Here is an 18,314-nt window from a genome sequence, read left to right on the forward strand (position 1 = left end):
TAGACTCATTGGCATCATGTTCTCTCTCTCCCTGCCTACTCCAAGCAAAGCTAGCCTTTGCAGTTGCTTTTCCTGGGATTCTCTCTGTGTGACAACTTGAACTAAATGCAGTTGAGAGTGGTTTGTTGGTGGTTTTTTCCTCACTTCTTAATACATTCATTTGGAAAACATGTTTTCAATCATTTCTGAAAGTATCCTTTGTTGCAATGGCAAAGTCAACTTTATTTGTTGTAACAGAACACTTAGGCTAAATTGTCACGAATAATTTAGTTCCTGCCTAGCGCATGCTAGGTTTTTATTAGTTTATGTCATTTTATCTTGCAATTTTTAATTGGCCAGTTTGATAGCTGATGTCCTGTGAAGAATGTATGGCCCTCTCTCATCCCACCATTGCAATGGATAGTGCAGCTTTTAAGGTTTGAGATGACCATGACTGGGCAGTTTTGTCATTCCTTTCATACGCTGGAGCACACTGGAAATCACTGGTGCCTCTGGGAGTTAAGGTGGGTGAAAAAAAATCTTTCCACTGGTTTCTCTCCAGTACCACTGCTCTGTGGGGAAATCTGAAAGCCCTACCACATCCCTGCCAGGCCCCATTCTAGGTTGCAGGGTTTCAGACAGTTTCCTTCTGCTTCAGCTGATAAAGTTTGCTTTTAAACTATTTCTGTTTCTGACTGTATTTTGCGAAGCGGGATTACCTAAGAATGGATGGATGGATACTCCATCGTTAGCATGGGCAGCACCTGCCCGCTGCACGGAGGAAGGAGAATCCAGGAGATACAGGAAGAAAGGAAATACAAGGAGAAAGAGCAAGTGGTGTACGGTGTTGCACCCCTAAACCCCAACTGTTTTACTGGACAATTTTACAAACTCGTCAAAAAGCTGTCTTTTCATTGAAGGCTAAACTTCCTCAAACTATGGAAATACAAAGACCTACTTGAACGCCCCATTAAAATCAAGGTCGTCGGCCTTTCTGTGGTAGAAGGGATTTGGTACCGATTTCCAAGCCTGCACGTTAGGAGTCCCGGGGCGGCGCGGCGGGCTGGCGGGGCCGGGCCCGGGACCCTGCCGCAGGTGCCGGTGGTCGCCGGGCTGAGGGCCCCGCCTGCCCGGTGGCCTGTCGCAAGGAGCACTGCGCTGGGCTACACCTCGGAGGGACGGTGGAACCCGCGTACTCTGTACACGCATTCAGAGCACCAGTATTTCGGACAGGAAGCGGCAATTCCCGCTCGGAACGGCTGTTTCGCATATAGGGGCGGGGGGGTTTAATCAATCCTGCTGTCCCTGGTTTCTTTTTCCCCTTACAGACGCTCCCCTTTGTGGTGACTGCCCTTCCTCCCGCCGCTCTCTCAGACCCCGCTCAGCTTCCCGCCGGCCTCCCCTTTCCCAGGCGGGCGGCCCAGCTACCCACCCCCTGGCGCCGGGCCCGGCGGGAGGCGGGGGGCGGCCGGCGGGGCAAGAAGGGGCGAGGGAAGAGCAGGGCTGGAAGGGACCGGGGCGGGCCGCCAGCGGCCGCACATGGCAGAGCCGAGCGTCGCGGCGGCGTCCCGGGCGGGGGGAGCCCGGGCTCCGCCGTCGCTCAGGCGGCGGCCGTTACCCCACGCGCTCCGCTCGCTTGCGACGAGGGGCGGGGCAGCCGGATTCCCCCCCCGTCCCCATCCCCGTAGCGGAGAAGGCGGCGGCCCTCCCTGCCCGCACGGCGCGCGGCGCAGCCCCCGCCACGCCCCACCCCGGGGGCGGGGGCGGTGCAGCCCGCGGCCCCCTCCCCCCCGGTGCCCATTGGCGCGCGCCGCATCCCGTTAGCACTCGGGGCCCGGTCTCGCGATGCTGGGCCGCCGCCGCCATATTGTGACACTATTTTGATTTGGAGCGCAGCGAGCGGGGGGAGGGGGGGCCGGGAGCGACGCGCAGCCGGAGCGGTTCCAGCTGAGGACGGGAGCGGCGCCGCAGGCACTCACCTACCCACCCACCCACCCACTCACTCACCCACCCACCCCGGCCTCGCCGCTTCTCCCGCCCGCGGCGGCAGCACGGACGCCCCCCTTCCCTCCCTCCTCCTCCTCCTCCTCCTCCTCCTCCTCCCCCCCCGGAGCGGAACGGCGGCGGCGGGAGGCTGCGGAGCGTGTCGGGTCGGCGGGGTCCCCCCTGCCGGGCGGAGGCGGCGGCGGCGCTGGTGGCGGCGGTAGTGGCGGCGGCTGCTGCCGTGGTGGGGGAGGCGGAGGACGAGGAGGAGGAGGCGGAGGAGGAGGAGAAGCAACGGCGACAGGGTAAGGCTGACCCCGCCGACGCGGGCCTGGTGGCAGCTCCCCGGGCTGGCTTCCTGGCGGGGCTGCACCCATCCCCGGGGGGCCGCGGGGAGAGGCGCGGGGGGCTGGCCCGGGCCGGCCCCCAGGCCCGAGAGGGGCAGGGGGCCCGAGGCGCTGCCGGAGCCGCTCTCCCGGCCCCGGGCTCTGCCGGGGCGAGGGCAGGGGAGGCCTGTGCGCGGGGAGGGAGCAGCCGCCGGCACCGCGCTCCTCCCGGCGCGGCGGGGGTGGGGTGGCGGCGGGAGGCAGGGCAGGGGCGGGAGCCGCCGCGCGGCGGGGCGTCCTGCGGGAGATGGAAACGTGTTTTCCTTCGCGAGCCGCTGGGGCTCCCCCCGCGCGGGGAGGGGTCCGGCGGGCGGGGGGCGCGGGGCGGCGCCCGGGCCTGCCCGGCGGCGGGGGGCAGCGGAAGCGGGCGGCTAGCGGGCTGCCAGCGGCCGCGCCGAGCGGGGGGAGCGGGCGGCGGGGCTGGCCCGGCGCCCAGCAGGTGACAGGTGTGAGTGCGCTGGGCGAGACTCCGCCATTTGGGGATGAGTAACAGTGTCAGAGGTGCGAGGGTTTGGTGCCTGGTGTCTGCGGGGGCCGGCTGGGCTCCATTCCATATATAGTATATTTGGGACGTTAGTTTCCATTATTCAAGGCAGTTTAATTGTTGCGCTGAAATTCTTGAAATGGTTCTGATAAGAGGGATTTCGAAGAGAGGAGATGCATACGGTTTCCTTTTCTTCTCTGTTTCTGTTTTGTCCCTCTGAGAGACCCGAGAACGCTGTGCGGGGCTGTGTGGTACCTTGTCTCATTCATTAAATTGTATTAAAAGTCTGAACGCTCAGTCCTGTTGGATGTAGCAAGGCCTTCGGGGCAGGGACCTTGTGTTCTTTGTACTTTACCTGGTAGCTCAGCAGGGCCTGTTTTGTGCCCAAGACCAGTGGGTGCTTCTGTATTAATGATAGTAAGTGTGTACTTAAAGGAATTCCGAAGGAGCGCTTCTTAGCAAGGAGTGGGTTTCAGGTGTGGTGTTCTAGTCATTGTAAGTTTAGGTTATTTGATATAGACTGAACAAAGCTGTTTCTGAAGTTCAGGTGTAGAATGCTGAAAAAGGCATTGCATGTAATTTTCAGTACTCTGAGTTACATAGGTGTTTAGAAGGCATATGTTAAATACAGAGCCATTCTCTGAGACTGTTCAAAATGTTTTGTAACGTACTTCATACATACATACTTTGTATCTACTTTAACCATCAAAATGGTACTGCACATGCGCTACAGTATGGAAGGCTAGTGACTATAATGATAGCACTGTATTCACAATGGGACATGATCTGCTAAAATCAGAAATAATTTTCAGCTTAGCTAATGATCCACCAGATAACCAAGCATTTGCATTTCATATACATATTTCAATTACTTGTTCTTTATCTGTATTATTGCAATTGGGTTTTGTCAAATCAGAATTCTGATACCTGCTTTTGGCAAGAGGGAAGTTCCACTGACAAACTAAGAGACATGTCATCAGCTTCAGTAAGTTCTGCCCTTCAATTCAAATGAAAGTTTCAGTCGCTTGTGGCTGTTATCCCAATGTTAAACTTATGGATGCTCATTGGTAGGTAGTGCCTTGGCTTGCACTGCACCAGAATGGACACTGAGCTGACTTTCAGTTTCTTTAAAAAAATCTGAGAAGACCTGGGTGTTTTTTCATGATGTTGCTTCACAGAGGAGCCTGCAAAGAAGAAGAGGGGAGAAAGGCTGTTGGAGGAGATTCACAGTTTGGGTTTTCCCAGTTTTGTTTCTTGAGAGATGTTTGATAAAGTATCATCCCTACCATTACATTGTAGGAGCAGTGCCATCTTCTTGCTCTGCTGTGCTACCCTTGCTTACGCCAGCTTTCAAAGACTGTGAAATGTAAACCATTTTCCTTCTCAGCATTAAGAGAAGTCAAAGGATTCTTCTCTCTTCCTTTAAATTTGCTGATACAAAAATAGAGTTCTTGAAAATGGGCACTCTTCTTGTGACAGTGTCCTGGTAGAAACTTCTGTTTTCCAGAAGTGGCAGAATGGAAGAAGATAGTGGTTTTCCTCGTCATGGCATTGCTTTGAAGGCTGAGGTCCTGTGTGTTCTTGTAATGGTCCTTGGCGTTATAGGTAACTGATATGCCTTTCAAGCCTTGTAGAATTAAATCTGTCATCTGTTGAAGAGATTATTCTTATATAAGGTGGGGGTTTTGGTGGGTTTTGGGTTTTGGGGTGGTTTTGTTTTTTTTTCTTTTTGCTAGGGAGCTTAGAGAGCTTTTGGCAGACTTACTCTTTGTGAGGCTGTACTTTGGAACATAAAACTAGATTGGTCTTCATCTTATTGCAAGTGCGACCTGCTTATCATGATCTCCATGGTTGGAAACACTGGAAGAAATAAGTTGGTCAGATGTGTGACCTCAAGTTTATGAAATGACTGTAAATTTAGGACTGAGGAATCAGGCTGATCTTTTTCTGAACCGCTGCAAGCGGAATGCTGAACAATGTTGCTGTTGGTGCTTTTACAGGAAATAGAACAAAAATTCCAGTGATTCAGAACTGGATTTTTTTTAAAGCTATACTCAAAACTCAAATATTTAAATGATTGAATTGAAAGTTAACTTTTTTCCCACTAATGTGTACAGTGATTCAAGTTGGGGCGGGTGGGTGGGTTGTCTTTAATTGCATAGTAGGTTATCTCAACTACAAAAAGTATATACTTTCAAACAGGAGAAATGCTGGTGGATGTTCTACAATGTCTTGAATGCTGCATGGCAAACTGATCTGGATTGGATTGCACATATTTAAATGCAACTGTGAGAGCAAGAAAGCTGTCAGATTCACAATTGGATAATATTTTTTTATATAAATTCTTATTTGTACTCAGAGGTTCCATATAGTAGTTGTTTTGGTTTCATCCTTTCTTGAGAATGCTTACCAAGAAATTGCTGACGTAATATTAATACTCTCCCTGACATAAGTTTTTGTAGACCTTTATCCTGATTATAGTAAAATTAGGAACTTTTATTGAACTGATCAGCAATCTCAACTCTCATGCAAGAAAGTATTTCAAACAGTATACTAAGTTCTTTCTAGCTTTGTGTTAGGATGCCTTTAGATTTTGGTGTCCCTTAATTGGGTTCTAGTGAAACCAAGTGAAATAGCTCAACATAATTGAAGTAGAAAGATCTGTGTTCTTTGTATATGGTATCCTGATGTTCATGGAACATGTTCGTTGCTGAATGAATGGCATCACTCAGGATATTCTTGTTACCATAGGTACGGTTAAGATGTAGTTAAATAGTATTTTTAGCATGTGTTAGATATATTTTTTTGTGTGTCTTTATGTGTAACTTCTGATAATGTGCTAAATTACTGGACACAGAATTTTACAAAAAATATTTTGTTAAAAATATGCATTGTATTCTTAGACAAATGCTGTGGGTAATCAGGTTTTATTGCAATGTGGAAAATGTATAGCTCTTTCCTATTCTGAGCACAGATGAAGATCAAATTTCATTGTCTTTAATGAGTGCTTTAAAACTCATTCAGATCCTGGTTGTACTTTGAGCAGAATTTAATTTTTTCATTTATTTAAAAATCAGTGTTTCAAAATGGGTTTAGAACTTGTGCTCCCTTTAGTATCTAGAAAAGCATTAACTTAGGAATGCACAGTGGTAGAAGACATCCCATAATTTCTGTAGGTTGCATATGTGAGTTTTTAAAAAAGATAAAAAGATGAACCCCAAACAACCAAAACTATTAGTTTTGTGTACGTATTGATTATGATATTTTTAGGCTTGCTAGAATTTACTGAAACCAGGTCAGAGCCACTATATGTGCTCACTGCTTTTTGATGATTTTCTAACTTACCTAAAACATGTTCCAGAATTAATCAAATCTGGTGCTGTGTACATGCTGGCTCCTTGATCTGCTGGGGCTACCAGTGGAGAAGGCAGAGTTCCATCATTGAAGGCATGAATTTGAGTTTCTTTTTTTCTACAAAGCTACCAGTTTTCACAAAATTTGTAGAAGCCTTTTCTATCTTTGAGACTTTTACACCTCTTTTAAATGTGCTTGAAAATGGTTGGAGGATGTAAGTACTTACTAAAAGGACACATAGAACATGTAAATGCAGTTTCTTTTGCAATTTAGGAGTTCAGAATCAACTGTTCTCATGTGAATAATATGTTGCGGTGCACCTATTTTATTTGGGTTTTTTGTAAACAAATGGAGTTGCTGTTGGTTTTTATATATTTGTGTAGTATATAAACCATATTTAATTCGCCTTTCTAAAGACATAAATCTTGGGAAATTGTTTTCTTTAATCGTTTATCTCAAATTTTGAGCTTATTGGTTGATTTCAGAAAATTAGCCAAGGGGCAAGGTGTGAAAAATTTTATGTTTTAATAATATTTAAGAAGCTTTAAAATTGATGGCTTAATTGAATAGTTTCATCTCTTGAGGGAAGAGTTTAGCATGAATTTAGCAGTTACCTGTATTTAGCCTGCCAGTTGGCCAGCAGCTGTTTGTGGGTTAAGAACTAGATGTGAAGTGCAGTAATTTTTTTTTTTTCCACTTTTTTTTTTCCTCCTTCAGTCAGTAGTTAGAGGATATGAGAGGTTAAAGTATATTGTGGCTAGTGCTTGGAAGAGAAGGGTAAGATAATAGGCATCTGGGATAGAGGTGGAATGTGACTTAATTGCAACACGGAGGGCATGGTTGAGACAGAATGCTAATCTATGGGAAATGGGGCTTTGTTAGTTCTGCTATTTATGGGACAGTGCCTTTAAGAGGAAGGTTAGCAGCAGCTGCCTGTTTTGGTTTACTGAACAAAACTCGTGTCTACAATAGGTTCTTAAGAAGATGAAGACTTGGAGCAGGCGGCAGGGAAGCAGGGTGTGAGGTGGGTAAGGTAGCTGAGCAGACTGCTGGGCTGCTAAGATTATATCATAAGTGGCATGCTTTTGACTACAGTGATAGAAACTGTTGGGGTAAGGTGGCTGTTAGATGTTGGGTGATACTGTTGCTTCCACACATACAGAGCCTCTTTTGCTGTGCTTGCGTTACGTGCTTGTATGGGTCTGATTCAACACTGTTGTCCTAACACCTAGACTGACACACAGAGCATGTAGCAGCATGGGGCAAGAATGTGGATGAGTAAGGGAGGAGTTACTTAAGCCACCGAGGAAATACATGTTGTTCTCAAATATTATCTAAAGCATTATTATATTGTTACATTGTATATGGTTACAGTTTCTTTAGATAATGTGACTTAGACATTTTGTTTGGTGCGAATAGTATGATTCAGTCATGCCTCTGCAGGCTGTTGCATGCGGTGGTATATTTAATGTACTCCCAGGTCTAATGGACTTGCCTGTGAAGATGAGCAATGGTAGTATTTTTAATAAGCCTGAAATTAGTTGCTTTTTATTACAGACTAAAGATCTTATGGAGTTCATTGAATCTTGAAATAAGTATCTGGTATACCTCTATTTTGTAGATAACGTTAGTAGAAATGGATAAGAAATCACTGGCAGATGTGAAACACTCTTAACAGCAAACTTTTATTTGCTGCTGTGTGTCTTTACTGTTCAAGCAGATGCTTTGCTGTTACTGGGTATTTTCGTAGGTGACTTCTAGAAAGATTAGGGAGCCATTCTAGGAAAATTCTTAGAGGCTGTCAAAGCTACAGCTTTAGAATGCATTTTTCCAAGGAAACTGCATTGTATGTGTATAAAAAAAAATAATAATTTGTTGATCCAGCTGTTTACTCATATGTCCTCAGAATGTCTTACTTTTTTCAGCAGGGTAAACTAACTGGGAAAAAAAGTACAGTAAGTTTCAGAACCTAAGCACCCCATGAGACATTAGTACTTGTTACTGATCCGATGCCTCAGAAGCTGTGACTAATATGTACATCCAGATAAATCTGTTCTCCTGAAGCTGTTTTGGGGGGTGGGGGTGGAAATCAATTTCTACTTTATACTGGAGGTTAGAAATACAGAAAAGTCTTTTCCCATTAAGTCCTAAGCCTGACTTGGCCAGGTGGAAAAAATTATGAACTGTTTCACCTACATAGGGGGGGAAAAAAAGCAAACACTTAAAAAAAACCCCAAACCTGTAGTGTGGCATGTAATTGTATCCTTTGTCAATTCATGTTGTGTTTAAACCCCTAAAAAAAGTCTCCACCTCCTGTCTCCATGCTGTGCTACCATATCTCTTTTTAAACTACTCTCCCATCTTCTTATGGCACTCATTTTTTTCAGCTTTTTTTTTCTTCTTAAATTCTGTGCAGAACAGATTTTTATCTCCTCCAACCACCTTTTTACTGACATCCTATCATATTTGTAAGTGAGCTAGGAAAGAGGAGACCTGTTCATTCATATCCTTTCTTCACTCTCCCTTGCCTAGGGAATATATGATCTATACTTTACAATTGAAACATTAGTGCCCTCTTGTTTATACTTCTCGTTGGCATTCTTTTTTATTCTAATCTTTCTTCTTGGAAACTTTTCTTTTTAAGGAACTGGTTCAGTGCTTGTCATGTCTTTCTCATTCTGTTTTCTCTTCAGAGTATCAGTTGCTAAGTTTACCACTGCTCCATTTAGGCTGTCATGAAAGAATGAGAGAAAAGAAAGTGTGGTGAGTGCTATACTTGGATTTCTTTCAATGCATTCAACTGGTTCAGACTGCTACTTTCTAATTGTTGGAAAAACATTTGTTTTTTGAAAGGGAATGGTAGGTTATCTTACTTAGAGAGCCGCCTTTAGTCTAACAGGTGTAAGCCTGGCAACAGGGAATCACCAGGGGCTCAGCAAAAGTATGCTTAAAAAGGCCTTTTAGGTTGATACATCTAAAGCAGTATGTTTCACATCAGCTTATGAAGCTGCTTCAGTTAAAAAAGTTTTGGTGACTTGTTCCATTTTTTAAAAATATGACCTTTTCTTTGGTTAGTGGGGGTAAGATTTCTTGTGTGTGTGTGCATGTGTCTCAAATTGTGTAAACTGCCTTGCTGGAATAATTGCCAATCCCAGATTATTATATTTTTATTTATGCTTTGGTATTGGCTGGCGAGCTTCACTTGGATTAGGCCCTTTTGTGCAAGGCAGTGTATAAATATTTATTAAATAAGTCAGTCCCGGAAGAGTTTGCAGCCCCATGAATAATGAAGTTTGTTTACCAAGATGCATATATTGGATTAGACCGAGACATTTAGCAAAATATTTGCGGTTATCTTTCATATATTATGCCTGTTAGTTCTTCAGTCATTTTAAACTGTGCTGATTAAAAATTAATTATAACTGTCTATAATAGCTGTAATTCATTTAGCTGTTTTGACATATGATTTTCAAGATTTGTCTCAACAATTCATAAAAGAATTATGAAGTTACTTGAGCTGGGCCCTCACCAGCTTGCATTCATTGGTAGCTGCTTCAGGTAGAGGTAGGGTATCAAAGCTGGGAATTCTGTTGAAGGCTGTGATAATGGGTCACATCTATCGTGCTTTCACTCAGGACTTCAGCCAGAATGAGAACATTTTTTTGTAAAATGACTTGAATAAAAGGAGAAATTTGACCACTGGCAAATTCTTAAGCCATATATCTTACTTTGTTGTGTATCCAAGTTAGGACTTGGCATGAATGTATGTGTAAAAGGGGTTGCTAAAGAACTAGTTTCTGTTCCTTCACAAGAAGTGCATTTTGATCTTCCTTTCCCAGGCCTAAAGTGCAAGACTTCTTGGATTGGAATAGTCTTCCATGGTATCTGGTGAAGGAGAATAAAATAAACTGCAAGCAGCAGGAGAGAACTGTTGTTTGGATTGTGGAAATTTCTGTTCTCTCCAGCCTCTTGTTTCTAGCAGGTGATGTGTTGAGAAGGAAGGTTCAGAGAAAATACCCATTATTTGTTGCTTTTTTTCCCCTACATGGGGCTGAAAACCCCTGTGGTTTCCAAACTGAAAGGAAAATATCTGTTCTCCCAGTAGTACTTTCATACACGTGCTGTGGAGGAAAAAAACCCAGTGTGACAATGTCTTATGTTCACTCTTCTGGTGATTTAGATCTTGTCAAAGCTGTGAATGGTACCAATGTGGCTTCATAATTTTGGATGCATGAAGTGTCATCCTTCCATAATGTAGCTGTATGCATGCAGAGATTGCTAGCTGCAGTTACGTGCGCAAAATAGTGATAATTTTCTGAAAGGCCTTCAAGCTTAAGTTGGGTGAGTAGTTTTGGTTTATTGATACAAAATATGCCTTTGCTGCCATGAAAGGAAAGCGTTAGCTCTTTTGTCAGTATTTCTATGTGACTTAACTCTTGGAGTAATATAACAAAATGGCTTTGAGATAGATTTAAAGCAAAAACCAGAAGAATGCAAGCATTTGTGAACATTGAGGGCCAGTGATAGTTTTCTGTGACTGAACAGGGAATATGTATTTCACCGACACAAGCTGTTGGTCTCTGGTACTTCTCTCATCTGTCTATGAGCCAGGTTAGTCTATGTACTGGGGGTCAGGAAACTAATCAGATTGCAGTTTAACTGTCTTTAGTCTCGCTCTATGAGATCACTTTGCTGAGGAGCTGTTAGATCAGTTCAGTAGTTTCCTCTAAATTCACACTGAAGGGGGATGTTTTGCACTGCAGCTGACAGTGTATAGATTTGCCATCCTTTCCCCTTAGTTCACTGATGTGCTTTATAGTATGATCCCACAAATAGCTTTTTCTGTAAAATTGAGGTATGGCAAAGAAGTAGAAGGTAGAAGATACAAGAGTTTATTAAGCTTGTATTGTTGATGAAGAAAGTCGCTCATGAAACTGTAGACTTCAGAGCAGTGCTGCAATAAACAAGCAGGAAGACCAGTTCAAGAATTCATCTCTTCCCCACGGTGACACTGCAGCTGTTTGTAGGGTCACCAACTGAATCGCCAAAATGATGCAAGTTGAAAGCTATCACTTCAGAAAGTAGAACAGGTACTAGTTGAACTGACTTCTCTACAGAACCCATGTATGTGGATTCTGCCACTGTGTGAAATCTCCAGGAATGGCCTGCCTGGGTGAAAGATGGCAACAATAGTCTTTCTCCTGTTACCTGGAAATAATCAGAAAGGCTTAAATGCTTTCAACAGGCGTGTTTTAATTAGTGAGCTTTAAGTGATGGTGCCTGTAAGAACCCCAGCAGTCTTCTCTTTGTCAGTAAAAACGGCCAGGTTTTCCTAAGGTGTTTAGTCTTTAGATGTTGTAGTCCAGTTTTGTAATGGAATAGGAAATTCAGGTCCCATTGAAGCTGGTGAAAGTCTGGCTAATAGTTCAGCCTAACAGCAGTGAGGTATGTAAACTGTGGAAAACGGGAAAGATGGCAAGAACCATTCAGAAAAGAGGTACAGCACTTGTTGACATTAAGAAAAGATATGGTTAAAATGGGGTAGTAAAACAGATGTTTTGTAATGATACTCCTGTTTCACCTTGAGCTGGCCTAGATTTAGAGCCTTTTGTAATCTTTAACGGTTATGAGAGGCAAATGTTGAATCTATTAAATTGCAGTCTGCTGTTCAGCCATATTAGTGAATGTAAAGCTTCCTTTAAGGACGAGTAAATTAAATTAGTGTGTAGCTGTTCTTTCTTTAAATTGCAGATTTTGAATGGCCTTTGGAACAACAGTAGTTGCCAGTCTGGCCTGCATATTCAGATTCTAGGCTGGCACATACTAACTTTTTCAAGCTGAAGCTTAATGTAGATGTCCACCTGTTTACAAAATACTGTAAAAAACACAAGTGTTTAAGCCTCGTCTAGGTTCTGAAGTTTGACATTACTAATGTCTTGTTTCTTGGTTGTGTTTATTATATTGGGTTTACTTAATTTTTTCTTGTAGATTTTATTTGCAAGTAAATTCCCTGTGACGGAGTATCTTAAAGTCAAAGTACCACGTAATGGTGTTAGCAGAGTTGATGGAGCTACAGGCTTCCTTCCTGTTGAAACTAGCCAAAAGAACAGGCCAAACTGTAGCTTTTGTTTCTTCAGTGTAGAGCCAATGGCAACTCTTTGGAATGTTTTTTCCACTCCCCATCCGTGAGTGGGGAAATTCTTGCCAACGCAAATGAGATCTTGAGACCTGCAACTTGACATAATATAGTTCATACTGGAAAAAAAAGATACTTCAGCTAGAAAAACATCCAGAGTTATGCTAGCATAGGATCTTGTTAATTTGAAAACAGTTGTCTTCTGACTTGAAGTTTTTAGCAGTCTTGGAGCAAAATAGTATTTCAGCTTTGTCTGTGTGATTTCAGGCTGCTGCCTGTTTCTGATAAGGGCAAGTCATCACCTTACACTGTCATGTCAATGAATGTTGCAGAATGCCTATAGTGACTGCTCAGACTGTCAAAATTCACTGATTTCAAAAGCACTTTCTCATTTCATATTTTCCTATTGCAGTACAACTTCTCTGGCTCTTGTAGCTTTGTTTTCTGATGTACACGTATTGACTAGGACTTTTAAGTTGATTTAGGAGAAGCCTAGCAGTACAGCTTTGTTTGCTCTCTGAACTTAAGAATTTATTGTCACTGCTTTGTCATCCTTTCTGAACCTATTGTGAGAATGAAACTAGATGTAGTTGGCAGGAATATTACTTTGCTATTCATTTATGGGGAAAAAAGATGTGCTTTTATCACAAAATTAAAGTACAAGAGTTTTTTCATAACTTTGTTCTTGCCAGCTCCTGTGAAAAGTCCATATCTGCATTTTTAAATTATGCCTGCCTGTATCCCATGGCTTAGTATTTTTGTGGGACAAGCACTAGAAAATTGGAATGGGTGAAAAACTGAATCCTTCTGAAGTTTGAATCTAAGTCTAATAGTTACGAATCCTTTGCTACTTTATCTACATGACACTGTTCATCTTATCTTTCAAATGTCGGTCTACTTCTATTAACAGGCCTCTTATCTTTGTTGCAAATGCAAGAAATGTATTAGTACATGTAAGTTTGGAAGAGCCATCCAGACTAGCAGAGTTACTTTTCCTCCATGGAGTTGTTTAGTATGTGTTTTTATAAAACAGGATCTCAGCCCTCTCTTTAGTTTCCTGAAAATACCTGATATCTGGCTATAATTGCGGTTAGAAGATAAACACTGAAGCACAATGATTCTTCTTAGTGTTATGTATTTTTTTAATATATTTTCAGTGTGTAACTCCAGCTTTAAAAAGAAAGATAAAACACAGCTAATTTCTTAGTTAAAGGCTATAATGTAATATACTATCCAGAAAATACAGGGAAAGGTCAGAATCTGGTGGGAAGATTGTGTTTAATAAAGGGAGTGGGAAATTATCTCATTTTTTAGAATGATTGGCAAGTTAATAACAAAATTGGTTGGTTTAGTAATTAGTTAATGTTTAACATTTTTTACTTTTGGCATGTGTTAATATGTCCAAAATATTGGTGGTTTTATAATTAAAAAGGTTTGTTAGATTTCATAGCTAATACATGTGTGTCAGTTTCAGAGAGAACCCTTTTATATTTTTTCTGCTAGGTGGTAGTGTAATCTTGATTCCTCGCTTTTTAAACAATGGTTTATTTCTGCACTTTCCCTCTGTCCATAGTTTTCAAAAATGGACTTTGAAATAGGGGTAAGACAGGGACAGAATCTTAGTTGCAAATGTTTGGGTTTTTTTAATGTGGATTTTGGTCTTCTGTAAACCTTGCTGCTGTTGTGGCAGTCTCTTTTATTCCCAAGGAGGACCTTACGAGGTTAGAAGCTTCACTTGCCTTGCACTGAGGCATCTTTTCTGTTGCTTCTCAACTTGCCTCTATTACTTTCCTCATCTGCCTTTTTCAGAGCAGGTTATTTTTAATTTTTTCCTTTGGAGTATCTAGTTGTCTTGTTAGCCTGTATCTGGTGTCAGGACCTTCATAAGGAGATACTGTTTAAGCTAGAAAAAGTGGAAGATAATTTGTAAAAGGGTTAGTGGCCAGCTTTTAAAGGTTGTAACTGTAGGAAATGATACATATTGAGAAGCCTTAAATAAATACTGGAGGAATTTCAGCTCTTCCCAGCTTTCCTTTCCCCTTCCCTTGTTAATCTCCTCTCCCTGAATCCTGTGTGGAGTAAAGTGCAGAAAAAAGGGTCAGTGGTGTTAGTCCTTTACACAGCAGGAAGTGCAGTGATCGCATCTTTCCGTTACAGAAGGCTGGAGAACAAGTAGCATTATTCTTTTCTTTGAAAAAAATTCATAATGAAACGTTGGAAACCTAGGGGAAAACAGCTAGTTTTAAAATGCTGAATTGTTAGTTCCTAGGTAGGAAATCTGTATTTTAATCTAGAAGAAGGCAAGTATGGAAAAATAACTAGGAGCTAGAGGAACAGCTGTTCAGACATCTGTTTGTTACTTTTCCCTCCTGGTGTATGAAATATGCTCCTTGAAGAAAAGCAACAGGAAGAATAACTTGTATTGGCACCACCATGAGTATTTCTATTTGACTTTTGCCTGTCAGTGCCTTTTACCTCATCTTGATGTAGGGTTTTTTTTCCAGGTTGATGGATTTTTGTTTATTTTCCCTATTACTGTGAAGTTGGCAGAAAATAAGTGGAAACTAGATATTTCCTCCCAAATGTTGCAGTGGTGGTCTTAGTTTTGTCCTTATTTATGTTAGTTTGGGAACTAACAGAGAAGGAAGAGAAAACAAGTCCTAGTTTCCATGACCACGCTTCTGCCTGCCTTTCCCTCTTTTCCCTGGGAGCTATTCTGTCAGAGAGCTCCTGTGTTAATGTAGGACCCTCTGCCAGTGTAGTTTCATAGGGGAAGGTAACTGCGTTTAGTTACGAAGTTAAACTCTGGCCTAAAGCTGTGGCAGCTGTCCGCCTCTTCCTCATATGGGTACCCTTCATAGCCAAGGGCCTCAATGCCCCTTCTGGAGAGGAGGATCGGTTAAAAAGAGGAGTTCTGTGGCCATTCTTTATGGTAATGTGTTAAATAGCTGAAGGTCTTTCTTCCATACCTCTTGGTCGTGTCCTACCGATCTTTTTGAAGCTCTCCACCTGCTATCGCTTCAGGTGCTGTCTTTCAGCACAGTTGTTTCCAGTTAGCTGCTAACAACTCAAGGAAGTGGTTTGCTGTATTAACCCTTTTTGTGTTGCTTCTGTAGAACTTGTATGTCTCTTCCTTCCTCTTCCCTACAGGCCCACATTGTTGTTTGTTTGTAACAGCTGCAGAGACAGCCTTGTGCGGTTGGGCTAGGTGTTTAACTTCCTAAATGTTTATTCTAGTGCTAAAGCAATGTAAAATCAGAAGAGACTCTTAGTGTTGAGTACAATCTTGGTTTTTTTCCTCTCCTCCAAGATTGCCCTCAGGAAAAATTAAGGGTATGATTTGTAAATCAGTGTAAGTTGGCTGTGCTCCTTTCCCTGTGTTCACACTGGCATTCATCTGACTCAAAGCAAAACTAGCAGAAAATTAACACTATCCCCCCCGCCCCCAGTTTTGCTCCATGAACTGGCTTGCTGCAGGATCAGATGAGTGCCAGCATTGGCTTAAATCGCAGGAGTGAGAGGGGGAATGCGTGCCTGGGAGCAGGAGGAATGACAGTAGCAGTATTGAATTGTTTTGGAACTGCATTTTAAGGAGTGGCTGAAATACCCAGCCTTACTGTCATTGAAACGTTATGAGTAAATGATACATTAGTAAACAAGTCGAGTCCCTGACTAAGTTGAAAAAGGAATTTATTTTTTGCCAGGGTCTTGCTTTCAGTAGATATTTACCCAAAAGCTGGATTTACCAGTGAAGCCTTTCCTGTTGATTAAATAAATTGTTTGAGTTTTTTAAAGAGGGGGAGAATAAGAAGGAAAATATTCAACCAGCCCAGAAGTGTGCATGTGTGATGCAATCCTTCGTGCTCCTTGACTGTGATACTACAAGGAGACTTGACTCCTTGAGTGATAGCTTGTGGGTTGCTAGGAAATCTAAATCTGAAAGTTCATGAAACAAGCTGAGATAGTTCTCAAGGTGAGTCACCCAGGGTAAATCAGAAGGGAGTAAAAGTTGCCCCGTAGTTGCTCTGTTTATGATTAGGGAACAGGAGGCAAGTTGGAGCTCATGATACTTAGCTGCTTAGTTATCTGACTGTGTGCCTGCTGCTCCAGTTTCTTCAGACCTTTCATTCTGCTTGCATCTATTTCTGGGACGTGAAAATGGGATGTTGGACTTTATCAATACCTAAATGTCTGATAGTGGTCACACATTTTACTAATTGGTAGTTATAGGTGATACTTCATATTTATTACAAAAGGCAGAAGTGTTTTGCAAGTCCTCAGTGTACTTTCAAGGAGTGGGTGGATTTTTTTTTCTTTGCTCATTAGCTTCCTTCCACCTACCCATCTCTCAGCTGATCAAATTTCTGTGGAATGGGAGTTAACCGTAAGAGACTTCACTATTTTGGAGGCTGAGGACAAGGTATAACTAACTGGTTGTGCCTGTGGAGAGCAAGAGGTTTGGGGTTGATATTGCCTTGAGGCTTGTCCTGATAGGCCAGTTCCAAGTATAATTGGAAAAACTGTTTAAATGTGGCAAAATGAAAAAAGGAGAGTTTAATTTTGATTGTAAGCCTAGCTTATATTATATTATCAAATATAGTAAGGAAAGTTCAAGCATTTTTCTTTAATAATTATAGCTGTTTTCTCAGGAAAGTGTGGCTAAAATGAAGTACAGCAATATACAAAGCTGAAAATGTGTTCTATTTAATCTTTGTACGTATCTTTTAATAATACATTTGGTTATTACACTGTATCTTTAAGCCTGTTGTTCTCAAAAAATGACCTCTTTGAATAAGCTCTTGCATAGGAATTACCCCCAAATCCTTAAAATAACAAAAAAATGTTTGCCCCCATTAGAACAAATTTGCTTTTACTTCATTGAAGTAAGAGAAACCTATGGCTGATTGTTTAGCCAGTCATTTTCTACCTTAGAAAAACCTTTAATTTTAAAAAAGAAATAATTTTGTGTGCTTTTCAGATTGATAAAGGTTTAGACTGTGACACGTAGAATAATTTTGCATGGTGTATTTTGACATGGGAAACATTTTTAATATACTGGCAATGTTTATATTTGGGATTGAAGTAGTATGAGTGTTTCCAAGTGGTAGTGTCTGTAATGAAACATTTTAACTAAAGCTCTTGAGCAGAAAGAAATATGCTGTATGTGAAAGATACAAAGAAGGCGGAGACTTTCTTTGAAAAGTTAGAGAACCTAATTTTATGCTCAGATATTCTTGAACAAACTAGTTTTTGATTAGGCTTAAATGATTTATTGAATCTCTTATATTTGGATTCAGATCTCATTACAGTCCTGATTCAAGTTTCTTCCTTCACTCTTTAAATGAGGGAAAGGAATTGGTAGTTTTGCATCACCAGTTTGTTGTTTTGTTTTTTTTTTAAGAAGCCTGATGAAGCATCTGATGATAGATGTTCCTAAGGGAAAAGTTTGGTTTTTTTAATTTCTTCCCTCTTATTCTAGCAGTTAAGGATGTTTGAAGTTATCTTTGCTCTGTTAAGGGACCATGGTTATAGTTTTCAGGTTATTTGCAATATAACTACTTAAATATCTTGGTAACATAATTAAATTATTTGGTTATTCCATATGCATTGTTTACTTTTAGCTTTAACCTCATGCATGGACAACATACATTTGCTTTTATCAGCATTTGAGCAAATAGCAAGTCAGGGACATCAGACTGGGGGGAGCAGCGAGGTCTTCTCTGATAATCTCTGAGACTTTTACTCCTCTTAGTTAAGATCATGTTTATTTACATGTGGTTTTTTTTCTTTCCTTGACAAAAAAAGGGGGACTAATTCTTATTGTTATTTTCCCTACATATTAAAGCCATCATCCAAATTCTTGTAGGTAGCAGCTGAGGCAGTTTTCTTTTTCCAGCTCAGTCACCTCTTGGACTGAGAAAATGAAACTTAAAATGTCAAAGACTGCTAGAATTGGTGGGGAAGAATCTGAGCTTTGAATCTTAAAACCATG

General features: G+C 42.0%; 1 protein-coding gene across 2 annotated transcripts in view; it reads left to right on the forward strand.

The window, feature by feature from the left end:
• The first annotated feature begins 2,150 nt into the window (after nt 1-2,150).
• TAB2 (TGF-beta activated kinase 1 (MAP3K7) binding protein 2) overlaps nt 2,151-18,314 on the forward strand; it is a 66,361-nt gene continuing 50,197 nt past the window's right edge. Inside the window, exon 1 of one of the 2 annotated variants that reach the window (XM_040597823.1) lies at nt 2,151-2,267. The gene's annotated coding sequence lies outside the window, so the exon portion shown is untranslated. Of the gene's footprint in view, nt 2,268-8,879; nt 8,950-18,314 lie in introns of those variants that run through there. The other variant, XM_040597824.1, reaches the window with a different exon arrangement.

Source organism: Falco naumanni, chromosome 6 (assembly GCF_017639655.2).
Source record: "Falco naumanni isolate bFalNau1 chromosome 6, bFalNau1.pat, whole genome shotgun sequence".
Taxonomy (NCBI): domain Eukaryota; kingdom Metazoa; phylum Chordata; class Aves; order Falconiformes; family Falconidae; genus Falco; species Falco naumanni.